At 46.1% G+C, this 25611-nt stretch overlaps 1 protein-coding gene across 1 annotated transcript in view; it reads right to left on the bottom strand.

Annotated features, from left to right (window-relative positions):
* LOC141073601 (uncharacterized) overlaps positions 1–21130 on the bottom strand; it is a 159839-nt gene extending 138709 nt beyond the window's left edge. Inside the window, exon 1 of the mRNA XM_073560893.1 lies at positions 21004–21130. The gene's annotated coding sequence lies outside the window, so the exon portion shown is untranslated. The remainder of the gene's footprint in view (positions 1–21003) is intronic.
* Between the last annotated feature and the right edge of the window lie 4481 nt (positions 21131–25611).

Here is a 25611-nt window from a genome sequence, read left to right as displayed (position 1 = left end):
TTGGGTTATTGTCCTGCTGGAAGACCCATGACCTCTGAGGGAGACCCAGCTTTCTCACACTGGGCCCTAAATTATGCTGCAAAATTTGTTGGTAGTCTTCTGACTTCTTAATGCCATGCACACGGTCAAGCAGTCCAGTGCCAGAGGCAGCAAAGCAACCCCAAAACATCAGGGAACCCCCGCCATGTTTGACTGTAGGGACCGTGTACTTTTCTTTGAATGCCTCTTTTTTCTCCTGTAAACTCTATGTTGATGCTTTTGCCCTAAAAGCTCTACTTTTGTCTCATCTGACCAGAGAACATTCTTCCAAAATGTTTTAGGCTTTTTCAGGTAAGTTTTGGCAAACTCCAGCCTGGCTTTTTTATGTCTCGGGGTAAGAAGTGGAGTCTTCCTGGGTCTCCTACCATACAGTCCCTTTTCATTCAGATGCCGACGGATAGTACGGGTTGACACTGTTGTACCCTCAGACTGCAGGGCAGCTTGAACTTGTTTGGATGTTAGTGGAGGTTCTTTATCCAACATCCGCACAATCTTGCGTTGAAATCTCTTGTCAATTTTTCTTTTCCGTCCACATCTAGGGAGGTTAGCCACAGTGCCATGGGCTTTAAACTTCTTGATGACACTGCGCACGGTAGACACAGGAACATTCTGGTCTTTGGAGATGGACTTGTAGCCTTGAGATTGCTCATGGTTCCTCACAATTTGGTTTCTCAAGTCCTCAGACAGTTCTTTGGTCTTCTTTCTTTTCTCCATGCTCAATGTGGTACACACAAGGACACAGGACAGAGGTTGAGTCAACTTTAATCCATGTCAACTGGCTGCAAGTGTGATTTAGTTATTGCCAACACCTGTTAGGTGCCACAGGTAAGTTACAGGTGCTGTTAATTACACAAATTAGAGAAGCATCACATGATTTTTCGAACAGTGCCAATACTTTTGTCCACCCTCTTTGTTATGTTTGGTGTGGAATTATATCCAATTTGGCTTTAGGACAATTCTTTTTGTGTTTTTTCATTTAAGACAAATTAAATGAAGATAATACCAAAGAATTTGTGTTTGCAATCATTTTCAGGAAGAAACTGAGTATTATCTGACAGAATTGCAGGGGTGTCAATACATTTGGCCATGACTGTATGTGATGTTGAGTTTTCAGAACCTTAGACGCTGGTAATCGACATTCCTGTAAATCAGAGTCTATAGTAAGGCCTAGGAATTGTTGTACTTTTGTGGGTTGTAGTCGTGATTTTTTAAGGTTAATGATCCAACCCAGATTTTGGAGGCTGGCTATTACCTTCCCTAATTGGGTGGCACAATGAGACTCCGAGTTCCCCACAATCAGGAGATCGTCTAGATAGGGAACTACAAGAATGTTTTGTTCGTGCAGATGGGCCATAACCTCTGTCATTAATTTTGTAAAGACCCGGGGTGCGACCGCCACCCCAAAGGGAAGTGCTGTATACTGAAAATGGCTTATTTTTCCTTCCAGCGAGACGGCTACCCTTAAGAATTGCTGATGTTCTGCATGTATCGGAACATGATAATAGGAGTCTTTAAGGTCTAGGACTACCATAAAGCACCCTCCGAACAGTAGTTTAATCACCGATTTTACAGACTCCATTTTGAAAGAGTAGATTTTGATGAATTTATTAAGGCATCTGAGATTAATTATGGAGTGATACGAGCCATCCGGCTTCCTGACTAGAAAGAGAGGGGAGTAAAACCCCTTACCTCTTTGTGGCTCAGGAACATTAATCAATACACCTTTCCGGAGAAGATCGTAGATCTCCGCTTCCAACGCCTTCTGTTCTGTGGGTGAAGAACGGATGGGAGTTAGGATAAACTTGTCGCTCGGAGTCTGCTGGAACCCGAATCTTAGTCCCGTTTTGATGATACGCCGTATCCAAGGACTGTTTGAGATATGTGACCAGGCTGGGTAGAAGGACAGCAACCTTCCTCCCACCTGGTCCGACAGTCATTTGGGATCATTACGGTCACGAGGGGTGTTAAACATATACCCCCTACCTCTTCTCCTGGTGTCATATCTGGATCTTTCTCTGGAGGGTCGCCTACGATCAAACCACCTTCTGAAGGAGCCCCTTCTGAAAGGCGGTCTACCCAAATATGGGAAGCGTTTCTTGTTATCGCCTGCCTTCTCCAACAGTTCGTCCAGAACTTTGCCAAACAAGTAAGTTCCCTCACACGGGACACCGCATAATTTAGATCTGGCCTGCAAATCACCCGGCCAACATTTAAGCCATAAGGCCCTGCGGGCCGCATTGGTAAGGGCCACGGATCTGGCCGCCAATTTCACTGAGTCCGCCGATGCATCCGAGAGGAAGGCCACTGCTCCTTGAGCTGTAGAGAGGGAGGAAAGAATGTCCTGTCATGGGACTTTATCCCTCATCTGTCCTTCTAGCTGGTGTAACCAAACCGTTAGGGATCTGGCGGTGCATGTGGCCGCAATTGCTGGTCGAAGGGCTCCAGCTGATGTCTCCCAGGTTCCCTTGAGGAAAGCATCGGCCTTCCCATCCAAAGGGTCTTTTAAGCTACCCAGATCTTCAAAGGGAAGAGAAGTCTTTTTGCAAGCCTTTGCTATAGCCGCATCCAATCTTGGGGCTTTATCCCATGATGCTGAATCTGCCTTGTCGAAAGGATACCTTCTCTTAAAAGCCGGAGGTAGGGAGCCCTTCCTCTCAGGTTTTTTCCACTCTGTAATGATAAGTGCATTAACTTTGTCTATTAGAGGGTCATTCCGACCTTCGATTTTTTCGGTCCAAACCCCGAAACATAGAATCCTGCACCGACTTCTCTGTTGGGGGTTACCTCAATTCCCATCGTAGTATTTACCGCCTTTATTAAATGATTGACCTGCTCCAGTGGGAAACAGGAACTTCCTGATCTCGTCTCAGATGACGAGGACGATCCTCTTGTGGTGCTGTCATGGCGACTGAATAAAACTATGTTCTAGAAAAAATAATTATTTTTGCATCGCTTTATTCTGAGAGTTATAACTTGTTTACTCTTTTGCTGATGGAGCTGTATGATGGCTTTTTTATGCGGGACAAGATGACGTTTTCAGCAGCACCATTTTTATTTATATCCGTCTTTTTGATCGCGTTTTATTGCACTTTTTGTTCAATAGTATGATAAAGCTTTTTTTTGCCACGTTTATTTTTTTTACTGTGTTCACTGAAGGGGTTAACTAGTGGGACAGTTTTATAGAGCAGGTCGTTATGGACGCAGGGATACCAAATTTGTGTACTTTTATTGTTTTTTTTTTCTTTACACAAATATATTGGAAAAATATTTGTTTGGGTTTTTTTTTATTTTGGGATTTTTCTAAAAATATTGTTACACTTTACATTTTTTTTTATATTGTCCCAGGATGGGACATTACTGATTTTCATCAGATCGCTGATCTGATGCTCTGCATCAGCACTGCAGAACATCGGAGCAGCGTCTGACAGGCAGGAAATGAGGCGTCTCAGGTCCTGTCCTATGCAGGCACTGTGAAGCCACCTTAACTGAAGGACCCCATGGCCTTCTTGTGTTGTACTGATGGAAGAGCGCAGGGAACCCATTCACTGCACGATGCTCCTGTATGTTGCTGTCACTACTGACAGCGGAATCAGAGGGTTTAAGTGCCCACGATCGGTGCTAGCCGTTGCACTCAGCGTGCTGCCGTACATGTACTGCTGTTTGCGGAAACGCAGCTCCCGCAGTGCAGTACATGTACGGCGCATGTCAGGAAGGGGTTAAAGAAAATCTGTCACCAGGTTTTTGCTACTCGATCTGAGAGCAATGCGATGTACATGCAGAAAACCTGATTCCAGTGATGTATCAATTACTGGGCTGTTTGCAGTAGTTTTGATAAAATCACTGTTTTACCTGCTACAGATCTAGCAATTCTCTGAATGTTGAGCTCTGTATAACCCCGCCCACACAACGGATTGGCAGCTGTGTACACTGTGCAAAGGCAGAAAGATGCCAATCAGTGGTGGGGTGGGGTTATATAGAGCTCATGAAGATGGAGTACAACAGTGATTATCTCACGCTGATCAACTGCAACAGGCTATTGATTGCCAATCTTCTTATGGTTTGCGTTCTAGCATGCTGTAGCACTGCTATTTAGTTACTTTATGGCAGAGACATTACAGGGAATCTATCACTTGGTTTCTGCTACCTGGTTGCAGCATAATGTAGAAACAGTCTCCAATTCAAGCGATGTGTCATTTAGTAGGCTGCTTGCTTTTGTTTTGATAAAATCACTGTTTAATCAACAGGAGATTATTATTTAAAGGCTGCCATCTGTCCATATTCATGAGCTCTGTATAACCTCGCCTCCCCAATGATTGGCAGATTTCTGGCTATGCACAGTGTACATTGGCAAATTTCTATCAGTGATGTGTGCAGGGTTATACAGACCTCAGCATTCAGAGAACTGCTAGATCCACAGCACCTAAAGCATTGGCAAAAACAGTGAATTATTAAATCTACCACAAGCAGCCCAGTAAGTGACACATCACTGGACTCAGTGTCTCTGCCCTTACATCACACTGCTCTCAGATCGACTAGCAAAAAGCTAGGTGTCATGATCTCAGTGCGGGTTTGACTCGCACACGTGGGGTTAATGTTTGGAACCAGTGCTGATGACTGGCATTTCTGGGGTTAAAGGTTGTGATCCTGATGCAGGCTTACCTGCACACCTGGGGCTATGATTGTGGCCTCTCCCTGGTTCTGGGGAGGCTTCTTATAGCCTCAGGACGCTCCCATCCCCGTCAGTTATACTCTTGCCCTTGGCATTGTGTGGTGACCCCTGAGTGTGTTAGTGCTGTGTTCTGGTTGCTTGATTCTCTGTGTATGACTCGGTCTGTTCTCTGGATATCGCTTTGGATTCTGCCTGGTACCTCCTATGTCTGTTTGGTTTTGATCTCTGCTTGGCCCTGATTATCCGCTCTGTCTCATCCCTGGTACTGTACTGTGATCCTGTGTATGACCTTTGGCTTTGTCTGACCTCCCGTCTGTTTGTCCCTCCTGTACTCCGTTTGCCCGTACTGTTGTGACCTCCGTTTTGCCTGACTCTGAGTTGTACTGTCATATCTGAAAGCAGGACGCTAAGCCACGCCCCCTTGCAGTCACATGACCATAGGTCCTGTGCAAGCTTGTTCATTGTCAGTGTCCGCAGGTCCCGTGCCTCCTTACTTTCCAGCGCTGACTGGACCCTGACACTATTAGCTTGTAGCACGCATTGTCACCTCTGCTGCCCTGCTCCCCAGGTAACTCTTAGCACTGCTTCTGTACTCAGGACACGCGCACTGGCTCTATGAGCAAGTGTAGTGCGGTGTCTCTGACACTAGGGACAGGTTCCCTTAAAAGGGAGACAGCAGGGCAGGAGCATGTACATCACATAGGAGATGGTGGGGCAGGACCACGTACATCGCACAGGAGACGGCGAGGCAGGACCATGTACATCGCACAGCAGACGGCGAAGCAGGACCATGTACATCGCATAGAAGACGGTGAGGCAGGACCACGTACATCGCATAGGAGACGGCGAGGCAGGACCATGTACATCGCATAGGAGATGGCAAGGCAGGACCATGTACATCGCATAGGAGACGGCGAGGCAGGGCCATGTACATTGCATAGGAGACGGCGAGGCAGGACCATGTACATCGCATAGGAGATGGCGAGGCAGGACCATGTACATCGCATAGGAGATGGCGAGGCAGGAACATGTACATCGCATAGGAGACGGCGAGGCAGGGCCATGTACATCGCATAGGAGACGGAGAGGCAGGGCCATGTACATTGCATAGGAGACGGCGAGGCAGGGCCATGTACATTGCATAGGAGACGGCGAGGCAGCGCCATGTACATTGCATAGGAGACGGCGAGGCAGGGCCATGTACATTGCATAGGAGACGGCAAGGCAGGGCCATGTACATTGCATAGGGGATGGCGAGGCAGGGCCATGTACATCGCACAGGAGACGGCGAGGCAGGGCCATGTACATGTGGCTGCCGCTGATATCTGTGGGAAAGAAGAGCATCACTAACAACACCCACAAAATACGCCTACACTAGCCAGCATCAAGACACAATCCCTCAGTGCATGCGCTACAGCAGGGTTCCCCAACTCCAGTCCTCAAGGCCCACCAACAGATCATGTTTTCAGGATTTCCTTAGTATTGCTCAGGTGATAATTGCTTCACCTGTGCAATACAAAGGAAATCCTGAAAACATGACCTGTTGGTGGGCCTTGAGGACTGGAGTTGGGGAACCCTGCGCTACAGCATTCAGTATTGCAGGAAGGAATTAAAAAAACTGGCAAAACATGAGCACTGGCACAAGCACTGCAGTACTTGGGAATATTCCTGGGGGCCGAAGAAAAGAGTCTCGCAGGCTGCAAACGACCAGCAAGGGTGGGGAACCTTTTTTTCACTGCCAGGGGCCATTTTGATATTTATACCATTATTCGGGGGCTGCAAAAAATTATCAGCTTGAAATTTACTCTGCTGTATTTGGTCAAACTTAATTACCTCACCCCTAATTTGAACTGCTCCTCTTTGTTGAAACGGTGATGTTAAATGGTAACGATGATGTAGCAACTTGTAACGGCTTTTCCAGATTTTTTCAGTCTGGAGCACCGTCTCCTGAGATCTCAACCTGCGCATGTGTCGCCTCTGGCGGCCATTTTCCTGAAGCCCAATGCAGGGATATCATTGGGAAAATGGACTCCACTCACCGGCGCCAATACCTTCTGAGATCCCAGGCATCGCATCATCGCCCTGCTCCTGCAGGCTTCCTGAAGCAGCGACCCTGCCTCCTGTGACACCGCTTCACTGCAGCCTCTTCCCAGGTAAACTACAGTTAAAAGGGAATATAAGATGCACCACCATTTTTTTAAAATAAGCTTTTTTTTTCTATTCTTGCTCCCCAAAAATTTGGGATGTGTTTTCTGGTCCCGTGCATCTTATAATCTGCAACATACGGTATATTACACTGCAGGTCTCCTCAGTGGGAAATTCATCACTGCTCACATTACATTTATACAACCCCTGGCAAAAATGATGGAATCACCGGCCTTGGAGGATGTTCATTCAGTTGTTTAATTTTGTAGAAAAAAGCAGATCACAGACATGGCACAAAACTAAAGTCATTTCAAATGCCAACTTTCTGGCTTTAAGAAACACTAAGGCTATGTAGCCACGTATGCAGAAAATTCCTGACTAAAAACAGGACTCCCTTCCCAGGAAACGTGCATTTTTTCCACGCGATTTTTATGTGTTTTTTTCCGGAGCATCCCCAGTGTCATAGAAGATAGTTAGAAATGCGGATTTTTCCGCGAAATTAATGAGCATGCTGCATTTTTTTACCGCGATGCATTTTTTTTTACCGCGATGCATTTTTTTCGCGGAAAAAAAAAAGCATCAATATGCACAAAAAGTGCAGAATTCATTAACATGAATGGGATGCTTCTTGTAAGCGTTTTTGCTGGTAAAAATGCTTAACAACCGCGAAAAAAACGCTTACGTGTGCACACACCCTAAAAGTAATCAAGAACAAAAAATGTGGTAGTAATGGTTACTTTTTTAAGCCATGCGTAGGGGAAAAATTATGGAATCACTCAATTCTGAGGAAAAAATTATGGAATCATGAAGAACAAACCAACAAAAAACAGTCCAACACATCACTAGTATTTTGTTGCACCACCTCTGGCTTTTATAACAGATTGCACTATGGCAGGATGCATTATCATCTTGAAAAATTATTTCATCATCTACAAACATCCTTTCAATTGATGGAATTAAAAAAGTGTCCAAAATATCAACATAAACTTGTGCATTTATTGAAGATGTAATGACAGCCATCTCCCCAGTGCCTTTATCTGACATGCAGCCCTATATCATCAATGACTGTGGAAATTTGTATGTTCTCTTCAGGCAGTCATCTTTATAAATCTCATTGGAACGGCACCAAACAAAAGTTCCAGCATCATCACCTTGCCCAATGCAGATTCGCGATTCATCACTGAATATGACTTTCATCCACAGTCCACGATTGCTTTTCCTTAGCCCATTGTAACCTTGTTTTTTTCCGGTACATTGTTCTACTGTTCAGAGGCACCTACACAAATATAGCCTTCATGGAACAGTCATGAGAAGAAAACCTCTCCTGCGTCCTCACCAGGGCTGTGTAAACTCAATTTTCCTGACTTCTGACCCCACAGCACTGATCACTACTGAGCATGTACATAAAGTGCAGCACAGATTCATCTTAACTAAGAGCAGAGATCCTTAGATCAGAAACAGAACAGACATTTATAGGACATTTTATAACTTTGCCAAATTATTATGGCAACATTTATAGCACATCCTGCACTGAACTACTGTACCCAGTTTATTAAATATTTTAGGAGTCAGAGTCTATCTATTTTATACCAACTCCTCAGCCCTGGTCCTCACCATAAAACTAAGCATCAGAAGTATGTAAAAGAACATATAAACAAGCCTGATGCATTTTGGAAACAAGTCCTATGGACCGATGAGGTTAAAATAGAACTTTTTGACCACAACGATCAGTTATGTATGGAGAAAAAAAGGTCACAATTTCAGGAAAAGAACTTCATTAAAGGGATTGACCGGTCAAAACCCTTAAGTCTGCAGCCAATCTGTGTGACTGCAGACTTGTGAATCCTCCCAGCGCACAAACTCTGCGCTATGAGGATTTGCTGGTTTCAGGCCTGGGACTGTCGGATATGTATGAGCTATACATACCGCGGCCAGTGGGCATGGACTCACTCAATGCAATTGAGCAGAGGCCGTGCCCCTTCTAGTGAAGCAGAGTGTTTGACTAGAGGACGCGGCCTCACTCCATACAAGTGTATGGAGAGCGAGGCTGCACCCACTGGCAGGGAGTATGTATAACTGTGTACATACCCTCTAGTCCCCAGTCTAAAACTGGAAAATCCCCGCAGTGCACAGTGCATCCGCTGGGGATTCATAGGACTGCAGTCACACAAAGTGACTGCAGACTTAACTGTTTTGACAGGACAACTCCTTTAAGCATGGGGTTGGATCAATCATGCTTTGGAGTTGTGTTGCAGCCAATGGCATGGGGAACATTTCACGGGTAGAAGGAAGAATGGATTCAATGAAATTTCACCAAAATTTTTGATGCAAACATAACACCATCCGTAAAAATAACTGAATTTGAAAAGAGGATGGCTTCTACAAATGGATAATGATCCTACACACACGTCACAATCCACAATAGACCACCTCAAAAGGCGCAAGATGAAGGTTTTACGATGGCCTTTACAGTCCCCTGATCTGGATATCATTGAAAATCTGTGGCTAAACCTCAAAATAGCAGAGGATGGAAAACGACCCAGGAATCACAGAACTGGAAGAATTTTCCTAGGTAGAATGGATGAAAATCCCTCAAACAAGAATTGAAAGACTCTTGTCTGGCTACAAAAAGCATTGACAAGCTGTGATACTTGGTACTAACCATGCAGGGTGCCCAAACTTTTGCATCAGCCTATTTTTCCTTTTGTAATTTCTAAAATGTAGAGAAATGACAATATGTTTGATACAACGTGCAGTAGTCAGTACACAGCTTGTAGAACTGTAGATTTGGTGACATCTAAATAACTGAACACAACCATTAATGTCTCAAAAAAAGTGAGTACACCCCTAAGTGAAAATGACCAAATTAGGCCATTTCCCTTCCCGATGTCATATGTGTAAAATTTGGTGTCATCACTCTAAAGCTGGAGTCACACATAGCGACTTACCAGCGATCCCAACAACGATATCAACGTGTCAGGACAAACAGACAGCTTCACCAGCGATCAGCACAGCGATGCCGAGCGCCCGGCATCGCTGTGTTCGTTAGCGCTGATGCCATCCCTGTAAAAAAATAGATTTAAGATAAAAAATTTTGTTATTCTCACCTTCCGACGTCCCGCGCAGCATTCCAGCCTCTCTCCACGCTCCGGACCCAGTAATCCTTTGCGAGAATGACCGCAATGACGTCCGTTCTCGCGGGATCGGGAGCGACGAGTGTGGAGAGAGGCGGGATGGCTGCGCGGGACGTCGGAAGGTGAGAATAACAATATTTTTTATTTTTTTTTATTATTTTTTACAGCTGATCGCTGGTCTCCCGCCTGTCACACGCAGCGATGCGTGCTGGCCAGCGGGAGTCCAGCGACGAAAAATATGTCCAGAGGTTTCTTGCAGCAATCAGCGATACCGGCAGGGGGGCTGATCGCTGTCACACACAGCGATCTCGCTGGTGAGATCGCTGTTGTGTCACAAAAGTTGTGACTCAGCAGCGATCTCGATAGTGAGATTGCTATGTGTGACTCCCGCCAAAAAATCTGCGGGAAAAAACGCGAAAAAGAAGCTTCCCATTCATTTCTTTGCATTTTGCACGTTTTGTGCACATTGATGCGTTTTTACCACGAAAAAAACGCATCGCGGTAAAAAACGCAGCATGCACATTAATTTTGCGTTTTTTTTCCGCGTTTCTGGCTTTTTCCATGTGTCTACAAACCGCGCAAAAAAAGCGCAAAAATCGCGGAAAAAACGCGAGGTTTCTGGGAAGGGAGTCCTGTTTTTCAGCGGAAAATTTCTGCTACGTGTGCACTTAGCCTTACACTCTACTAGTCACTGGAAGTTCAACATGGCACCTCATGTATCATGTATGGATCCTGTCTGAGGATCTGAAAAAAAATATTGTTACTCTACATAAAGATGGCCAAGGAGATAAGAAGATTGTCGACACCCTGACACTGAGCCGCAGCACGGTGGTCAAGACCATATAGCGGTTAACAAAACAGGTTCCACTCAGAACAGGCCGAACATGGTCGACCATAGAAGTTGGGTGCACATGCTCAGCGTCATATCAAAATAGACATACGAGTGCTGCTAGCATTGCTGCAGAGGTTAAAGGGGTTGGGGGTCAGCCTGTCACCGCACACTGCATCAGATTGGTCTACATGGCTGTGGTCCCAGTAGGGAGCCTTTTAGGCAATCCCTGCATGTGTTTTGGCTGTCAAACAGCCACGAGACATGCATTCACTGCAGCTCAAACAAAGTATTAGCGCACGCCCAAGAAAATATACTAGTGCACGAGCGTGCTGAGATAACACATTACTGTGATGTCATCATGGAGTGGGGAGGATTCTACTGGCAACCTGTGACGCTCTAGTGAACTCCATGGCTAGGAGACTAAAGGTAGTGCGTGAAAATAACAGCGGCCACAAAAAATGTTGACACTTTGTGAACAACTTGGCCATTTTCACTTGGGGGTGTACTCACTTTTGTTTCCAGCAGTTTAGACATTAATGGCTGTGTGTTGAATTATTTGGAGGGAAAGCCAAATTTACACTGCTATACAAGCTGTACACTGACTACTGTACATTGTCTCAAAGTGTGCAAAAATGGTAGTGAAAAACAATGTATAGGTCAAATGGGACAATGCGGCAAAAATCATATCACCTAGAGTCATAATTAATGTCCCATTATATTAAAACACTGTGGACTGTAACTGACCGGTTGTAAATATATACATACTCATATTCATATGGTGGCTTCCACCTTTCTCACACCCCCCGCCCCAGCAGCAAACATGGCGGAGGAGTTGGTTTTCTCCTGTCAGATACCTGCTCCTTCACCCCAATCCCACTGCCACCCTCTGCTACCCTCCCTTCCTTTGAGGTGCACTCTGTGCGCATCTACTCCCCCTCCAACTGGCTGTCATCTACCGCCCCCCAGGGCCAGCCACCACCTTCTTTGACCACTTCACCACCTGGCTACTTCATTTCCTTTCCGCGGACATCCCTACTATCTTCATGGGCAACTTCAACATCCCCATTGACACTTCCCTCTCAGCTTCCACTAAACTTCTATCTCTCACTTCCTCCTTTGGCCTCACTCAATGGTCTTCTACAGCCACCCACAAAGATGGCCACACTGGACCTCATCTTCACCCGCCTCTGCTCCCTATCTAACCTCTCTAACTCACCTCTTCCTCTCTCTGACCACAACCTTCTCACATTCTCTTCCCTCTCCACTCCATGTCTACAATCCCCACCCCACAAACTTTCACACCCTCTCAGAAATCTTAAACACCTTGACCTACACTCATTCTCTGAATCCCTCCTCCCTCTCACAGATATAAGTTCCTTACACAATGCGGATGACGCTGCTGCTCTATATAACACCACAATAGCTGTAACTTTGGAATCTGCTGCCCCACTTACACATACCAAAGCTCGCAAAATCAACAGACAGCCCTGGCACACCAGCCTGACCAAAGAACTGAGGCAAGCATCCAGGAATGCTGAGCGCAGATGGAAAAGATCCCACTCCAACGAGCACTTCATCGCATTCAAACAGTCCCTCACTACTTTCAAGACCACACTCGCCACAGCTAAACAAACCTACTTCTCATCTCTCATATCCTCCCTGTCTCACAACCCTAAACAGTTATTCAAGACCTTCAATTCTCTCCTACGTCCCCCAGCACCTCCTCCCTCCCCACTTATCTCAGCTGAAGACTTTGCCTCATTTTTCAAGCAGAAGATTAATAACATCAGAGACAGTTTTGGTCAACAACCCCCAGAGCCCCTCCTCCCGACTTCCCAGCCCTCCACCTCCAAAACCAACTTCTCCACCATTACAGAAGATCAACTCTCCACTCTACTCTCAAGATCACATCTCACCACTTGTGTACTTGACCCGATCCCTTCCCACTTCATCCCAAACCTCACCACAGTCTTCATCCCAACCCTAACCCATCTCTTCAACCTATCACTAACAACTGGTGTTTTCCCCTCAAGCTTTAAACATGCCTCCATCACACCTATCCTCAAAAAGCCCTCTCTTGACCCATCCTCTGTATCTAGCTATTGCCCTATATCACTTCTCCCCTATGCCTCCAAGCTACTTGAACAACACGTCTACCTTGAACTGTCCTCCCATCTCTCTTCTTGCTCCCTCTTCGACCGCTTACAATCTGGCTTCCGGTCACACCACTCCACTGAAACTGCCCTTACTAAGGTCACCAATGACCTCTTAACCGCCAAGAGCAAGCGACACTACTCTGTCCTCCTCCTCCTGGACCTGTTGGCTGCCTTTGACACAGTGGACCATTCCCTATTATTACAGACCCTCTCATCCCTTGGCATCACAGACTTGGCCCTATCCTGGATCTCATCATACCTAACAGACCGGACATTCAGCGTCTCCCACTCACACACCACCTCCTCACCTCACCCCCTATCTGTCGGAGTCCCACAAGGTTCAATCCTAGGACCCCTGCTCTTCTCCATTTGTCCTGGGACAGCTCATAGAATCCCATGGATTTCAGTATCATCTCTATGCTGATGACACACAGATCTACATCTCTGGACCAGATATCACCTCCCTACTAACCAGAATCCCTCAATGTCTGTCCACTATTTCATCCTTCTTCTCTGCTAGATTTCTGAAACTTAACATAGACAAAACAGAATTCATCATCTTTCCCCCATCTCACGTGACCCCCCCAACAAACCTATCCATTACAGTAAATGGCTGCCCACTCTCCCCAGTACCACAAGCTCGCTGACTCGGGGTAATCCTTGACGCTGATCTCTCCTTAAAACTACATATCCAAACCCTTTCCACTTCCTGCCGACTTCAACTCAAAAATATTTCACGAATCCGTTCATTCCTCAACCAAAAATCTGCAAAAACCCTAGTCCATGCCCTCATAATCTCTCGCCTTGACTACTGCAACCTCCTGCTCTGTGGCCTCCCCTCGAACACTCTCGCACCCCTCCAATCTATTCTAAACTCTGCTGCCCGACTAATCCACCTGTCCCCCCGCTATTCCCCAGCTTCTCCCCTCTGTCAATCCCTTCACTGGCTCCCCATTGCGAAGAGACTCCAGTACAAAACCCTAACCATGACATACAAAGCCATCCACAACCTGTCTCCTCCATACATCTGTGACCTCGTCTCCCGGTACTTTCCTGCACGCAACCTCCGATCCTCACAAGATCTCCTTCTCTACTCCCCTCTTATCTCCTCTTCCCACAATCGCTTACAAGATTTCTCTCGCGCATCACCCCTACTCTGGAACTCTCTACCACAACATATCAGACTCTCACCTACCATTGAAACCTTCAAAAAGAGCCTGAAGACCGACCTCTTCCGACAAGCCTATAACTTGCAGTAACCACCGATCGACCAAACCGCTGCATGACCAGCTCTACCCTCGCCTACTGTATTTTCACCCATCCCTTGTAGATTGTGAGCCTTCGCGGGCAGGGTCCTCTCTCCTCCTGTACCAGTTATGACTTGTATTGTTTAACATTTTGTACTTGTTTTTATGTATACCCCTCCTTCCATGGAATAAATGGCGCTATAACAATAATAATAATAACAACAACAACATACAAAAAAAGGAGGGACGAATCCAAAAACAACAACCAATGGTCAAGATATAAAATTGCTTTATTATGTGGTAAGGCAAGGAACAAAATGCACTAAAACATGCAGCAGTGCTAGTTAGTCATTACAAAGAATCAGGACACTGTGAACCATGTTGCCGGTAATATAAGGATATTGCCATATATGACATCACTAATCAAGATTGAATCAGCAAAGAAATAACGCAATCAAGATACCTAAACGGCCATCCCATATTGCAAGCTGATAGATAACACGTCAAATAAAGATCAAATCAATCATACTATATGTTACCTGATGTTACACATCCTCCGCCATGGCATTAACTCTCTACACTCCATCCATATCGGCCCCTCGCTCCTTTCCTCTCCTATGTATAGCACTCACGCTCTTTTCACACTGTTAAATTGCACAGATCCAGTCAGTCCCACCATTCACCATCAGAGACGCTCTCACAAATCACTTAACCATCTGCTCACTCTTTCTATCCTCCTTCTCCTAGTCGCAGGAGACATTGCTCCCAACCCTGGTCCCCCATGTTATAGAAAGTCAAACCCCCCGACTGCTACACTCAGAAACCCCTCTAATCTTATTAATATTCCCTGCATGCCATCTGCCTCTCTTAATTGTGCACTTTGGAATTCTTGCTCAGTGTGTAACAAACTCTCCTTCATCCATGACTTCTTCCTTTCTAATTCTCTTAACCTCCTGGCTCTTACTGAAACCTGGATCCAGCAGTTAGACACTACCGCTGCTGCTGCTCTTTCATACGGGGGGCTACACTTCTCTCATACCCCAAGATCAGACAATAGAGCAGGTGGAGGCGTTGGTCTGCTCCTATCACCGAAATGTACCTTTCAGATTATCCCTCAACTACCCTCACTAGTCTTCCCTTCTTTTGAGGTCCATGCCGTCAGACTCTACACCCCCTTCTCCATGCGAGTGGCGGTGGTATATCGTACACCCGGCCCCTCCTATCAGTTCCTGGATCATTTTGCCACTTGGCTTCCACATTTTCTCTCCTGTGACATCCCTACCCTCATCATGGGAGATTTCAACATCCCCATTGCTCTTCCCCTCTCACCATCTGCTACTCACCTTTTATCTCTAACCTCCTCATTTGGCCTTTCGCAGCTTACTAATTCTCCAACACATGAAGACAGAAACTCCCTCGACTTGGTCTTCTCTCAGCTTTGTGCAGTGGATGATTTTGCAAACTCCCCTCTCCCGCTCTCTGACCACAATCTTCTTTCATTCTCTATCAAGAACTGCCAGGCTGCTCAGGTCACCCCCACTGTCCAGACTTATAGAAACATACAGGCCATTAACACCCAGAAACTTATGAAGAACTTGCAGTCTTCACTGGCCCCTATCTCCTCCCTCTCATGTCCTGATTCTGCATTAAAGCATTACAATGAAACACTTCAAAGTGCCCTGGATGAATTTGCTCCTCCTATACATAGAACACCACAACACAGACGGCGACAACCCTGGCACACCCTGCAAACACGTTTCCTGCAAGCAGTGCTCCAGGTGCGCCGAACGTCTGTGGAGAAAATCCAATCTACACGAAGATTTCATCCATTTTAAGTTTATGCTTAGAACATACAACACTGCCCTTCACCGATCCAAACAAGCCTAACACCCTCATCACCTCACTGTCCAATAACCCGAAACGTCTCTTTGACACTTTTCATTCTCTACTCAATCCAAGAGTACAGGCCCCAACCACGGAGCTTCAAGCTGACGATCTGGCCAATTACTTCAAAGAAAAAATTGACCAGATTCAACAGGAAATTATCTCCCAATCACCTCATACCATGCACTGTCCTCCCTCCCCCACTGCATCTAGCTCACTCTCTGATTTTGAACCAGTCACAGAAGAAGAAGTAAGCAGGCTCCTTGCATCTTCTCGCCCAACCACTTGCACCAGTGACCCATTTCCGTCACATCTCCTCCAGTCCCTTTCCCCTGCTGTCACCCCTCACCTAACTAAAATATTTAACCTCTCTCTCTCTTCTGGTATTTTTTCCTCCTCATTTAAGCATGCCATCATACATCCACTACTTAAAAAACCATCCCTCGACCAAAACTGTGCCGCTAACTATAGACCTGTCTCTAATCTTCCCTTCATCTCTAAACTCCTGGAACGTCTGGTCCACTCCCGTCTTATCCGCTATCTCTCAGAAAACTCTGTTCTCGACCCTCTCCAATCCGGTTTCCGCTCTTTACACTCCACTGAAACTGCCCTCACTAAAGTCTCTAATGATCTGCTAACAGCTAAATCAAAAGGTCATTACTCCATGCTAATTCTCTTGGATCTCTCTGCAGCATTCGACACTGTGGATCATCAGCTCCTCCTCACTATGCTCCATTCCATTGGCCTCAAGGACACCGTTCTCTCATGGTTCTCCTCCTATCTCTCCGACCGCTCATTTACTGTATCTTTTGCCGGTTCCTCCTCCTCTCACCTTCCCCTTACTGTTGGGGTTCCTCAAGGATCGGTTCTAGGCCCCCTCCTCTTCTCCTTGTACACTGCCCCTATCGGTCAAACAATCAGTAGATTTGGTTTCCAGTACCATCTCTATGCTGATGACACCAAATTATACGCTTCTTCTCCTGACATCACGCCAGCCTTTCTAGAAAACACCGGCTATTGTCTAAACACTGTGTCTAATATCATGTCCTCACTATATCTGAAACTGGACCTGTCAAAGACTGAACTCCTGGTGTTTCCTCCCTCTACTAATGTTCCTATACCCGACATTGCCATTTCTGTGTGTGGTTCCACTATTACTCCCCAGCAACAGGCCCGCTGTCTTGGGGTCATACTTGATTCCGAGCTTTCCTTTGCCCCCCACATTCGATCACTCGCTCGCTCTTGTCATCTGCACCTCAAAAACATTTCTAGAATTCGACCTTTTCTTACTTTTGATGCTGCAAAAACTCTGACTGTTTCTCTTATTCATTCTCATCTCGACTATTGTAACTCTCTTCTAATCGGTCTCCCTCTTACCAAACTCTCCCCTCTCCAATCTGTCTTGAATGCTGCAGCCAGGATCATATTCCTCATCAATCGTTACACCGATGCCTCTACCTTGTGCCAGTCATTACACTGGCTACCCATCCACTCCAGAATTCAGTATAAACTTATTACCCTCACCCACAAAGCCCTCCATAGCTCAGCACCACCTTACATCTCCTCCCTTGTTTCAGTATACCACCCTACCCGCGCCCTCCGTTCTGCTGATGACCTGAGGTTAGCATACTCAATAGTCAGAGCCTCCCACTCCCGTCTCCAAGACTTTACACGTGCTGCACCAATTCTTTGGAATGCACTTGCCAGGTCAATACGATTAGTCCCCAATCCCCACAATTTTAAGCGTGCCCTGAAAACGCATTTATTCAGACTGGCCTATTGCCTCAACACATTAACCTAATCTATCCCTGTGTGGCACAGCCAAATGTTTTACCATAACCAGATTTCCCGCATCATGTTCCCATGGCTTTATGCATCCATTAGCCCTCTGTGGTTGTACTGTTACACACTTAACATTATGGCTGGTCCATACAATCAGGGCAACTGTTACCACCCACCTTTCGTGTCTACCTCTTTCCTCATAGACTGTAAGCTTGCGAGCAGGGCCCTCTTTCCTCTTGGTATTTGTTATAATCTACTGTATGTGATTATTGTTATGCTGTAATGTCTATTGTCTGTACAAATCCCCTCTGAAATGTAAAGTGCTGCGGAATATGTCGGCGCTATAAAAATAAAATTTATTATTATTATTATTACCTGAAGGATGCAAGTGCAGGCAAACAGAGGGTCCCCGTGCCCGCACCAACGCGCATTTCGGAAGCACCTTCGTCAGGGGGCGTGTTATCTATCAGCTGTTTTAGTGCATTTTGGCCCGTAGACTGCTGCCTCCCCACCCCCACTTTAAAGGGGTAATATTAACTTTTAGGACTGCTACACACGCCGGGGACACACACGCCGTGCGCCCTGTACAGAGCATACACACACCATGCGCCCTGTACAGTGGATACATACTGCGCCCTGTACAGTGGATACACACACCGTGCGCCCTGTACAGTGGATACACACGCCGTGCGCCCTGTACAGTGGATACACACGCCGTGCGCCCTGTACAGTGGATACACACGCCATGCGCCCTGTACAGTGGATACACACTGTGCCCTGTACAGTGGATACATACTGCGCCCTGTACAGTGGATACATACCATACTGCGCCCTGTACAGTGGATACACACGCCGTGCCCCATGTACGGTGGATACACACGCCGTGCGCCCTGTACAGTGGATACACACGCCGTGCGCCCTGTACATTGGATACACACGCCGTGCGCCCTGTACAGTGGATACACACGCCGTGCGCCCTGTGCAGTGGATACACACGCCAAGCGCCCTGTACAGTGGATACACATACCGTGCGCCCTGTACAGTGGATACATACTGTGCTCTGTACAGTGGATAAATACGCCGTGCCCCTTGTACAGTGGATACATACTGTGCCCTGTACAGTGGATACACACGCCGTGCCCCCTGTACAGTGGATACACATGCCGTGCGCCCTGTACATTGGATACATACGCCGTGCCCCCTGTACAGTGGATACATACGCCGAGCACCCTGTACAGTGGATACACACGCCATGCCCCCTGTGCAGTGGATAAATACGCCGTGTGCCCTGTACAGTGGATACACACGCCGTGCCCCCTGTACACTGGATATACACACATCATGCCCCTTGTACAGTGGATACATAAGCCGTGCGTCCTGTAGTGGATACATACGCCGTGCCCCGTACAGTGGATACACATGCCGTGCGCCCTGTACAGTAGATACATACGCCGTGGCCCCTGTACAGTGGGTACATACGCCGTGCGCCCTGTACAGTGGATACATACTGTGCCCTGTACAGTGGATACATACTGTGCCCTGTACAGTGGATACATACTGTGCCCTGTACAGTGGATACATACGCCATGCGCCCTGTATAGTGGATACATACGCCATGCACCCTGTACAGTAGATACACACGCCGTGCGCCCTGTACAGTGGATACGCACGCCGTGCGCCCTGTACAGCGGATACGCACGCCGTGCACCCTGTACAGCGGATACGCACGCCGTGCACCCTGTACAGCGGATACGCACGCCGTGCGCCCTGTACAGCGGATACGCACACCGTGCGCCCTGTACAGCGGATACGCACGCCGTGGCTCCTGTACAGTGGATACATACGCCGTGCGCCCTGTACAATGGATACATACTGTGCCCTGTACAGTGGATACACACGCCGTGCGCCCTGTACAGTGGATACATATGATGTGCGCCCTGTACAGTAGATACATACGCCGTGGCCCCTGTAAAGTGGATACACACGCCGTGCCCCCTGCACAGTGGATACATACTGTGCCCTGTACAGTGGATACATACTGCGCCCTATACAGTGGATACATACGCCGTGCGCCCTGTACAGTGGATACATACGCCGTGCCCCCTGCACAGTTGATACATAGTGTGCCCTGTACAGTGGATACATACTGTGCCCTGTACAGTGGGTACACATGCCGTGCGCCCTGTACAGTGGATACATAAGCCGTGCGCCCTGTACAGTAGACACATACTGTTCCCTGTACAGTGGATACATACGCTGTGAGCCCTGTACAGTGGATACCCATGCTGTGCGCCCTGTACAGTGGATACACATGCTGTGCGCCCTGTACAGGATACATACGCTGTGAGCCCTGTACAGTGGATACACATGCTGTGCGCCCTGTACAGGATACATACACCGTACTCCCTGTACAGTGGATACATATGCCGTGCGCCCTGTACAGTGGATACATATTGTGCCCTGTACAGTGGATACATACGCCGTGCGCCCTGTACAGTGGATACATACGCCGTGCGCCCTGAACAGTGGATACCCACACCGTTCCCCCTGTACAGTAGATACACATGCCGTGCCCCCTGTACAGTAGATACACACGCCGTGCCCCCTGCACAGTAGCTACACACGCCGTGCCCCCTGCACAGTAGATACACACGCCATGCCCCCTGCACAGTAGATACACACGCCGTGCCCCCTGTACAGTAGATACACACACCGTGCCCCCTGTACAGTAGATACACACGCCGTGCCCCCTGTAGAGTAGATACACACGCCGTGCCCCCTGTACAGTAGATACACACGCCGTGCGCCCTGTACAGTAGATACACACGCTGTGAGCCCTATATAGTGGACACATACGCCGTGCACCCTGTACAGTGGATACATATACGCCGTGCGCCCTGTACAGTGGATACATACGCCGTGCCCCCTGTACAGTGAATACACACAGGACACATACATTGCATATGATGTCAGTATATCTCTACAATGTAAGCTACATCACCACACACAATTATATAAGCTCCTAATAAGTACACACTGTACATAGAGCACACACCGGCCTGTTACACAGGGACCAGATGACAGAATAACCAGGGATAATACAAGTCACACTCACCACAACCAACAGCAGGAGATGGAAGACTCCAGGGGGCTGAAGGACCTTCGGCTATGTCATAATCATGTGATCAGTCACATAATAGGCTGTGCTACAGATGGGGCTAAAGGACCTTTGATGATGTCACGATCATGTGATCAGTCACGTGTTCCACTGCTGCTCAGTGAGACTATAGCTTCTTCTACCAATTACAATAGAGAGCTAAGGCTCAGAATATGGAAAGCTCCCCCTGCTGACCAAAACAGATAGTACAGGAACGATATATATCTGTACCGTGTTAGCCAGTAGATAGAAGAATATTCAGGATTGAGAGTCCTCAGTAGTTGATACCTGTTAATGGCTAACTGAAAAGAAGGTAACACATTGCAAGCTTTCGAGACAATGCAGGTCTCTTCATCAGGCTTGATAAATACAAAATCTGGAGAATCACATGTTTATGCACAATGCAACACAGAAATAATGTAATAGATAAGACAAGTAACGTGAAGCAGAACTATCATTATGGGAGAGGGATAAATATAAATATTGGAGCAGTTCATAGATAAGGAGAGTGAAAGCTTTATTGCCCTCTAATTGAGGTCTGTGTTGTGTCATGACCCCAGAAGGACTGAAGAGCAAATTCCTTAATTGATGTAAAAAGACAAATCCATGTGACCCATTCATTCCTGCACTGAGAGTGTCAAAGGTTGTCATGAGTTTATACTCCCAGACCCTCCTGTCTCTCTGAGATGTGGTTACCTTTTAAGGGTAAGTTCACACAGGACTTTTTGTTGCTTTTTTTTCTGCAGCAAAACTTGATCTTCCTGGCAGGAAAGAAGCTGTGGCAAAGACGCAGGTTTATGTGCGGATTTGGTGCAGTTTTTTTGTGTGTTTTTTTTGTCCATGCTAATGTCCATGACTTTTCTGCAGCAAAAACGCTGCAAATAATGACACCTGCCTTTTTGGTGCATTTTTGCAGCATTTTTTCAACACCCATTCGAGTCAATGGGTGAAAAACGCTGCAAAAACACAGCAAAAATGCTGAAAGACGTGACATGCTCTATGTCCAAAAAACGTAGCAAAGCACAAAATCCTGATCACACAAAAAACAATATGGGTGTATGAGATTTCTGAAATCTCATAGGCTTTGCTGGTAATGGAAAAAGCAGATGAAAATTAGCATAAAAAACATGAAAAAAAACGCAGCAAAAACTCCTGTGTGAACTTACCCTAAAACAAGTAATTTCATGTCCATGGTGCTGTGATCGGGATAAAAAATGTTTTGCCACAGGTAGATCCATTATTTTTTTCTTATTGTGTGACGAAGAGAATTCATCCTTGTTCTCAGTTTTTGCCCTGTCTCCCCCACATACAGACCCCCAGTTGGACATTTAGTACAAATAATTAAGTACACCACATTAGATGTAATGCAGGTGAAAGTACCTGGGATCTTGTAGTCCTGATGTGAGTTGGGGATCTTTATCTTGTCCGTGGTCATTATAGATGGACAGGTTCTACATTTTTTCTGGTTGCAAGGAAAGGTTCCTGCAGCTGTTGGAGAGGACAGGGAGCTTCTGACCATGATGCTTCTTAGACTAGGGGGCTGCCTAAAACACAGCAGTGGGCGGTCTGGAAAAATGGATTGTAATCGGGCATCTTTTTGATAGTAAAGGTTGTAATTTCCGTGCAGCTCCCCTTAGCACCTCCAGATTTGGATTGTAGGTGACTACTAGAGGCACCCGGTTATTTTCTTCTTTAGCTAATTGTAATGTAGCAGGTGTGTCCTTGACATTCTGGTGGCTCTTGTAATTTGGTTTTGAAATATTCTTGGATGGCAGCCCTGATTCAAAAAAAATAGAACACAAAAAACGCAGGGGCATCACAACACAGAACCCGACCCAAATCAGAGGACAATAAAACATTCACACTCCTTATCTATGAATTGTTCCAATATTTATGGCCATAACTGTCTATCGCTCCCCCATAATGACAGTTCTGCTTCAGATCACTTGTCTTATCTATTGCGTTATTTCTGTGCTGTGTTGTGTATAAATATGTGACTCTTCAGATTTTGTATTAGTCTAGCCTGATGAAGAGACCTGAGTAGTCTCGAAAGCTTGCAATGTGTTACCATCTTTTCATTTAGCCATTAAAGGTATCAACCACTGAGGACTCTCAGTTCTTAATGTTTTTCTACTGGCTAACACGGTACAAAGATATATATCTTTCCTGTAAAACAAACTGTGCATCTCAGTATAATGAAAGCTCTCTCTGCTGACAAAAAACAAAGTGCAATTCATGACTTATGGATATGGGACGGACCCCCATTCCATCTTAAAACCACCATAACTACAGTAAACGTAGGCACTAGAATAAATACACAACACGTTATTTTGGTTGTCAAAATGGCCACAGCTTTATTTAAATCACAGGATTAAAACAATCACAGTAGGAGTCAGGTGAAGTGCTAGTACATTGGGATTCACAAGTACTGTGATATCCCCAGCTGTCTGTAATACAGAACCAGGACAGACAGCCATAAAGGGCCTGCACGCACTGGCTTGCCATTCAAGCAGAGCCAGTAAACTTTCAGGGCACCAATGACCCTATTATCCTCACTCCTGTGCTTAACCACTGTGCCCGCCCCTGATTGAGGTTACCATTACAAGGTCCTTGAGGCTGGCCACCAAAGCCGAGCCTTTTCACCACCATGAGGTTTTACATCCTCTATTAGTTAAAATGAGTCCACCTTAACTTGTCTGCAACTTCCACCTGACTCCTAAACCGCAAAGCTGTGACGGGTTAGGCCTGTTTCACACTTCAGTCAAAATCCGCCAAAATTTGAAAATGGCGGATCCGCTTTTCTTGTGGCGGATCCGCCATTTTTTCCCATTGGGATACATTAGTGGCGGATTTTGGCAGATGGTCGTCCGCTATTCGGCGGATCCGCCAAATTCCTGGCGGATTCTGTCTGAGGTGGACGGAGCTTGCAACTTTTTTTGCGCCGTCAAAATGGCGGTAGAATGGGTGCCTATGGGCGGCGGATCCGCCGGGATCCGCTATTTTGCAGAATTCGCCGGCAGAATCCGCTAAATTGCACTGAGCATACTCAGAAAAAAAGATACTTTTCCAGACAGTCCCAAAACTATATAAGGTGGGCTAATTATCATTGGGCCCAGACATCCGGCACCAGCCAGACTGAAGGAAGGAGACAGAGCCATCCAGCCAGCAAGCAAGCTATAAAACCTGCCTACCCAGCTGAAAGAGCCCTGGAGAGGAAGACCCCTGCACCAGCCTACCTGACATCACATGCCAAGCACCAAGACAGGACGGAGAGGCCTGATAGCAAGCCAAAGCCTGCAATTGTGTGAGTATAACTATTTTTGTGGGACATGTCTGTGTGTCTGGCTTGTCTGCCTGTGTGTGTGTGGCCTGTGTGTGTGTGGTATGTGTGTGTGTGTATATTTTTATCATGTTTTTTTTCCTACTTGTTTTTCTGTGGCATGTTCACTGAATTTTATTGTCATACTACTGTAATTTTATTTAAATATTTGCAATTGTGCTAAACTATTTGTGTGGGGCATGTATGTGTGTGTGTGTGTGGCCTGTCTGTGTGACTATCTGTGTGTGGTCTGCCTTCCTGCATTTATGTTCGTGGCCTCCTAGTGTTGCATGTCTGTGTGTGTGTATTTTTATTATGCTTTTTTTGTCATATTTTAATTTTTTTTCTGTTGCATGTGTACTGAATTGCATTTTCATATTTGCAATTGTGGTGTGATTGTGTTGTATGTGGTGTTTATCTTGTATATCACTGTTTTTTTATTTTTAATTTATTGTGGTATTTCAAATAAAGAGCAGAGTAGCTCCTACTTGTGTAGAAAAAAAATAACCAAAAAAAAAAATGTAATAAAAACTTTTTAAAAACTGTCTGTAGTATTATTTTAAAAACAGGTAACATTAATTATGGGTATATGTACAAAAAAATGTACATACAGTGTTGGTTTTTAGTATACAAGTGTGGTTATACTCTCGGTGAGAGTTGGGGAATTTACACATGAAAACATTAGGTTATACTCTCGGTGAGAGTTGGGGAATTTACACATGAAAACATTAGGTTATACTCTCAGTGAGAGTTGGGGTCATTTAAACATGAAAACATTAGGTTATACTCTCGGTGAGAGTTGGGGAATTTACACATGAAAACACTTGGTTATAATGTTGGTGAGAGTTGGGGAATACAGTATAGTGAGAGATTCTCAGGGAATTTACACACATGCAAACACTTAAAAGTGTGGGTATACTCAGTTTCAGGGAATTACATACATAAATAACAATGAAGATTTTTTTTGTTATGTTATTAACATTTTCTTTTATACTTGCAGATCAGTTGAGAAAGGACTGCAGAGCAGCAGCAGCCACACACCGCAGCAAACCCTACAGGTCGCAGCATAACTGCCAAGGAAAAGACTTCAGTTTTCCCAGTAAGTATAAAGGCCTGAAAGCTTATTTTATCCTTTGTATAGTAGCTTAACAAGTGTCTTTATACTTGCAGATCCAGCCAAGGAAGGCCGCAGCAGCAGATCCAGCCAGAAGTACCGCAGCCGATCCAGCCAGGAAGGTCGCAGCAGA

Source organism: Dendrobates tinctorius, unplaced genomic scaffold (genome assembly GCF_039654945.1).
Source record: "Dendrobates tinctorius isolate UK_male_01 unplaced genomic scaffold, ASM3965494v1 ptg000308l, whole genome shotgun sequence".
Lineage (NCBI taxonomy): Eukaryota > Metazoa > Chordata > Amphibia > Anura > Dendrobatidae > Dendrobates > Dendrobates tinctorius.
Note: the sequence above shows the minus strand (reverse complement) of the source record. Positions and strands in the feature narration are given on the sequence as shown.